Source organism: Priapulus caudatus, unplaced genomic scaffold (assembly GCF_000485595.1).
Source record: "Priapulus caudatus unplaced genomic scaffold, Priapulus_caudatus-5.0.1 Scaffold1148, whole genome shotgun sequence".
Classification (NCBI taxonomy): domain Eukaryota; kingdom Metazoa; phylum Priapulida; class Priapulimorpha; order Priapulimorphida; family Priapulidae; genus Priapulus; species Priapulus caudatus.
In genome coordinates, this window is record NW_014578209.1 from 54,319 (window position 1) to 61,146 (window position 6,828).

The window sequence follows — 6,828 nt, forward strand, 5'->3', positions numbered from 1 at the left end:
CCACCACCACGTATATATACGCGCCTAGCAGACGATGTACGGCGCGCGCAGACGGATGGATGGCTGGCTCAGGGAGTAATTTACACACGCTATAGTACCCGCGGATATGTGTCTAATCTAAATCATTCTCCACTTATTCATATTCCGTCGGCGTTACGGCGTGGTGGGTGCAGTATCACGTATAAAGACAGCTCGATGTATGCTTGCTATAGTTTACATCGCAGCAGCGGCAGCAGCAGCAACAGCGGCAGCAACAGCGGCAGCAACAGCGGCAGCGGCAGCAACAGCGGCAGCGGCAGCAACAGCGGCAGCGGCAGCGGCAGCGGCAGCAACAGCGGCAATCTCCTCTCGCGTGCGCTCTTTTCTCTTCCTCTCTCTCCGTCTACCTCTCTCTTTCTCTCTCCCCCTCTCTCTCCGTCTATCTATCTCTGTCACTTTCTCTCTCTGTTTTTCTCACTCTGTCTCTACGTCGGTCTCCCTTCCTCCCTCTCCCTCTCTCTCTCACACTCGCTCTACCTCTCTCTCTCTTCCCCTTCTCCCCCCTCTCTCTCTCTACCTCTCTCTCTCTCTTCCCCTTCTCCCTCTCTCTCTCTCTCTACCTCTCTCACTGTACCATTGTCGGCCGTAACTGCCGGGTATACGCAGCATCGTTCGCCCTCTGTCTCCTCCTCTTGTCTCAGCATCCCAGAACGCTCTCTCTCTCTCACTCGCGCGCGTGTGGACAAACGGCTTTCTATAGCGCATAGCGCAATAGCCGCACAGTCACACAAAAGGCATCCGTCGAAAGTTCCATCGATCGTCGGATAACCGACATATGTTCGGCGACGTCGGCGCAGCGTCGGCCGTGGTGCGAGTATTTGGTCATTTTATTGAAATTAAGTGCTAGTCAAATATTTGCCTCGTCCGATGCCCGCGATATTGAAAAGAAAGTTCAAATTTAATTACGGGAAATACACCGACAGCAGCGAGTGTAGGCGGGCGGCCAGCAGTATTTAGCAGTAGCCGCAAATATACGATACGTGGCGGGTTCGTGAAACTCGCACACGCGCGTCTGCGCCTGAAGGCACGTAATACCTTCATGCTGACGGTCGCATTGCACCGACAGATACTCCGCCCTTCATAATCCCCTGTTTACACGCGCATTGGATCCATAGCCAACGTCAATTTGCCGGCACTTGGTTACTTGGACAGCAGTGGTAATATCACTGGCAGTCCGCCTGGCATTACGACTGATGGCATGGATGTGGAGGGGTGGGGGGCAACCCCCGCGGATGCTCTCACATAGAGCCACCTAATGACTTCCTACTTGTAACACACACGGCGTTTGCGCGTCCCATATATATATATATATATATATATAAGTATAATATATATATATTATATATTATATCTACCGGCGCTATATGTATATTAATTAATCGTATGGCGTAATAATGCGGAGATAATACGTAATTATAATGACATCGGTGAAATAAATCTGTTTAAATAAACTCGGATTGAATAGAGATACTATGCTATACACACCTAAGGGCTTCTTCGTGTGGTGTGGTGTGTGGTGTGTGTTGTGTGTGGTGTGTGTGTGTGTGTGTGTGGGGCGCTGCGCGTGTCGTGCGTGCTGCGTTGCGTGCGTGTGCGTGTAGTGGTGGGGTGGTGCTGGTGGGCGTGCTCGCGTGCGTGCGGTGCGTGCGTGCGTGTGCTGTGTGGGGGGTGTGTGTGGTGTGTGTGTGTGTTGTGTGCGTGCGTGTGTGGTGCGGGGCATTTATAGACTAATCTATACATGCATATTAAAGCATCGACTGTTAGTCGCGTCTTTAAGGCCGAGATCATAAAGTTACCGGCCCTGACAGTCTCGTATCATGTGCTTACTCACAGCTGTGTTGGTTAGCTTCGTCGATGTAACGCCTTACATATTTAACATTTAAACTCAATTTTTTAAATAAATTAACCTTGCTTAAAAACTCACGCCATTTTCACATTTACTAGCACATGTCAGCTGACGCGTACTTTTATCTTATTATCCTGATAATGCTAGCACCACCATTTATTATTTATTTAATTCATAAAACAAACCATCTTATGTCATGTATTTCCTATGCGCCACTTTAGTCATTCGTTTTAGTCTACATTTACACTAATTTAGCTTTTAGCGCTCGCGCGACTATTTCTCTTCGAACGCGCGCGATGCAAAACACTCGCAAGCGTTCTGATTCTTCAGCGTCACCACGATTACTTCAACGCAGCTGTTCCCCCCGTCCGCGTCTGCGACAGCGTGAGTTTAGCAGGAGAATGGCTGACGCCCGTTGCTAACACAAACATGTGAGTGACGCCAACTGATGACGATACGTAATTATGTTTATCATCGCGCGCGGCTTCACGCGTCGCGCTGCTTCAGTCGTGCGGCGCCATGTTTGATTATAAACCTCTCCGTGAGTTTTCCTCGCCGCAACGCAGAGATAGCGAGCAAATATCACGGAAAGAAGCGTAATTCTTTTTAAATAGCTAAAAATACATGTAAAATAACGTTAGGTTGAAGAATGATTTTTTTTGTACTTATTTTGGTCATTAATTTATTAGTTTTATATTTGGTACTTGCAATTTATTGCGCCTACGCTAATTTTTTTTTGTTATCAGAGTCTAGGTGCATCTGTCGCTTGCCCATCACCCTTAGATGCTTACGTCCTCGTTAACGGAGTTAACGTTGAGTATCTCTCCGTCGTGGTTTGATATCAGGACTCCTTCTCTCTGAAGCATATCTGTCTGTGTCATCTGGTATAATTGACCTTATCTCATTGCATCTATCTTCAACAGTTATAATCTCGCGGTGTGATATTTCACGTGCTTTCGTTCCCGATAAACTATGCACGGCGAGTTACGCAGTATTTTGGGCTCAGGCACAGAGCAAATCAAAATCTGAAGCGAAATGTTCTATTCAAATGTCGCGTATAAGTATCAATGTACCTTCTCATGTTTAATATCGCCCCACTGTCGAACACAGCTGTCCAGAGTGTGTGGTCCCTGAGAGCTTTCAACGCTTACCCTCTTATGTTGAGCAAGCCAAGAAAGATTATTAGCGACAGTATCTATCGCGACACCTAGATTTTCATCATGACTTATTCGATTAATAATTTCCTTGGCAAGGAGTTTTCTCGCGGAGCTTACGGAATCGGTGAAACATAATAGATGCCGAATAGAAATTCTCCATACTAGATATATATATTGTGAATTGTATTTATACTACTCTATACTTTTATACTACGCTGCCGCAACGCCGAGCGCACTTCAGCAACACACGCATTTAAGAAATTCTGTCCGGCGTTCGGTTTATATACTACTCTATTATAATACTGTCGCGGCGATAACATTTCCTTCTGAGAAAGAAAAACTACTTGCAAGTGAAAATGCTTATGACTTTTTCGACAATGCCCATTTGATCCGCGAATAATCTAAAAAAACTCAATGCTATAAAAAGGTTGCAACTTCGTTACACACTGATTAAACGCTATTCATGAACTCTTGTTGCCTAGTTTGAAAGCAGACGACTGTATATTGATATTTCAGACATGTCCCTCTGTTAACTCGCCAAGCTAGTAGCAGCTGTCTGCTATCTTTCATTAAATAAAATTTTTTCTAGACACGTACCAAAATGCTATCGACAGACTATCAAATAGACTTAGTCAAAATGGTGTTCACATCGGGTACAATGAATGTATAGACGCTTATAATCACGTGATCAGAACGTCGTTGGTTACGCACATTTTGGCTCATTACGTATAGTAATTTAAGCGATGGCCAAACTAACAAGATGCGGGATCGGTAATGCGAGATAACGTTTGTTTTTCCCGCCGTTGTTTGAAAGACATACGCTATACCTGTGCTTCCCGATGCCTCTATACATTATTATTCCCGTATTTATTGCGAGCCTTTCCTCACGCCCGTATTTCGACATCATATCATATTAAAAACCAGAACACCTGTTATCAGTAGCAGACATACTTAGTGCTAAACGGTGGTTCTAACAAAGGCTTGCTGGGTGACGTCACGCGGGCCATAGAATCGCAGACGATATCCTCTGACGTTACTTGTATATTAAATCAGCATGACGGTCTGGACGTCACGTGCGCGTATCGAGTCTCAAACATATCCTTATTGTATTCTCAATTCTGTGATATGGTGTCATGATGCCCATCGCGGCTGTGACGGCAAGGAAAGGCCCGACGAAGAAAAGGGAGAGCAAAGACAACAGACTGAAAGAGAGAGGAGAAAGCGAGAGGAAGAGAGAGAGAACACCCGAGAGAAGAGAGAAGAGAGAGCGAAGAGAGAGAGCGAGAGTCCGCAGTGAATCGCAGAAGAATTTTGTAATAACACGAAACGCGTCAATAACTGGCAGCAGCAGCAGCTAGAGGCGAGCGAACAATTCTCTTCTTCTTTCTCCCTGCATTCATTACGCTAGAAACGGTTCCGAGAGACGCTATCGCAGACTCGCCTCTCCAGTGACACAATGACGATACCATCACCATCGTCGCGATAGCGTCCTCCGCAAACATCTCCGCTCACCAGTAGCGTTCAAGTGCGCCGTCTAATGGTAATCATTGCCCATTCAGAAATGGGCGCGCGCGCATATCCCATTTTACATGTAACGATAAGCCGAATGGCGTTATTAACCGAGATGGCGCGGCGCGCGGCGAGATAACACATCTGCACACACACCACCACGCACGCACGCACGCACGGCACAGCCACGCACAGCACCGCCGCATCGCGGGAACGCCTTGGATGAACTCGCAGCGCGAGAGGTTCGAGAAAAAAGAAAAAGAGAAGAGAAGAGAAGAGGGAAGAGAGACAGAGAGCAGAGAAGAGAGGAGAAATCAGAGAAAAGCGAGCAAGAGAGAGAAGAGCAGGAGAAGAGGAGAGAGAGACCGAGAGAGAGAGAGAGAGAGGGAAAAAAAGAGTCAGTGAGAGGGGAGAGAGAAGATAGATGGGGAGAGAATAAGGAGTAGAGATGGAGAATTGCTATTGAATCGAGGATAACTTCACATATAACCGCCGCCGCGCTGTACGCCTCTCGACAAACCGCCGCAGCTGCTATAGCGGCCATGTTTGTTCGCTTTCATTGTCTCCTCGCGATTCCATCACTATACTCGCGGAAGGAACTCGTGAGCTGGACAACGGTCAGAGCACGCCGACCCCCAGAATCCTTCGGACTATTACTCAACAATAAACCCGGCAGCAATTACAGTACTTGAGCATGTCGTAACCAACGTTCTCTGACTCTCTCTCGTCTCTCTCTCTCTTTCTCTCTCTCTTCTCTCTCTTTCTCTCACTCTCTCCTCCTCTCTCTCTCTCTCTTCCCTGTCTCTCTCTGCTCTTTCTCTCTCTCTCTCTCTCTCGTCTCTCTCTCTCTCTCTCTCTCGCCTCTGCTTCCTCCTCTCTCTCTCTCTCCCTCTCTCGCTCGCGCGCGCCTCTCTCTCTCCCTCTCTCCTTTTCTCTCTCTCTCTCTCTTTCACTTTCTCTCTCTCTCTCTCGCCTCTCGTCTCTCTCGCCATCTCCTCTCTCCTCGTCTCTCTCTCTGCCTCTCTCTTTTCTCTTTCACGCTCTCTATCTCTCTCTCGCGCGCTGTCACGTTCCAGGGAAAAACGCGGAATCAGCAACGACCAGTAACTGACGAATCTCATAGAAACACTTCTCATCATGTCGCCACCGGTGAAAAATAATGAAACGATCATTAAAACTAATGTGGACCCTCGCATAATTGACACGAGGTATAGAATAAACCAATTCTGATGTCCCTTTCATCTAGACTTCCACCCGACTTATTATCATTAACTACGTCATACGTATAGTGTCACTATTATATATATATATAATATATATATATATATATGATATATATATAAACTATATAAATATATATATCGGTATGCCGAGTATACACATGCGACAATAAAAAAAAACTATTACTTAATAGAATTATTTTAATATTATTTTAACGACATCTCTTTATTATTTCTTTACCATGTGCCTAATGTCGAATAAGGATACGCTAGACAAGTACCAACCCTCGCTATTGTAAAATATCGTACAATTGTCGAACAGTGACTCGCCGTATAGCCAACCTGTTCTGCTAGCATGCTATGACAAAACACGACATACGCATATACGCTCTCCTCATGAACCTATTATTCATTAGAGGATTCTTCCTATAACAAATAATTGTTGTATTGCTTGTCAGTCATAGAGTTTAGAGGCTTATTAATGAACGCAAGCAGTGAATTCACTGTAAAGCGGACGAAGTTAGACTCGCCAATTTTTTTTTATTTTTGTTTTTTTTTTTTTTTTTTCTTCCTAATCGCTTCGACGAGTATTTTTGACTGCCGCCGGAAACGCCTCATCCCACCTTTCCCCTCCCCCTCCTTCTTATCCTCTTCCTGCCACCCTCCTTTCTCTCCCCCGTCTCTGTCTCTCTCTCTCTATCTATCTACTTCATACTCCTCCCTCCCCTCTCTCTCTTTTCTATGCTGTTCTAACACACACCACCACACACACACACACACACACACACATCACACACACACACCATCCACACACACACACACACACACACACAATACACACACAGACACACACACACACACACACACACACACACACACACACACACCACACAACACACAGACAATCACACACACAACACACCCACCACACACACACACACAACACACATACTCGCTCACAACTGTCTCTTTTCTCCTAACACTACACTCTCCATCGTCTCTCTCCCTCACTCCTCCCTCCCCTTCTCCTTCTCTCTCTCCTCCTTCTCGTCTCTCC

The 6,828-nt window shown here is 46.0% G+C and overlaps 1 protein-coding gene across 1 annotated transcript in view; it reads left to right on the forward strand.

The window, feature by feature from the left end:
• The window catches only part of LOC106815561 (glutamate decarboxylase 1-like), a 28,168-nt gene that overhangs the window by 6,387 nt on the left and 14,953 nt on the right, over positions 1-6,828 (forward strand). The gene's annotated exons all lie outside the window — the stretch shown is intronic.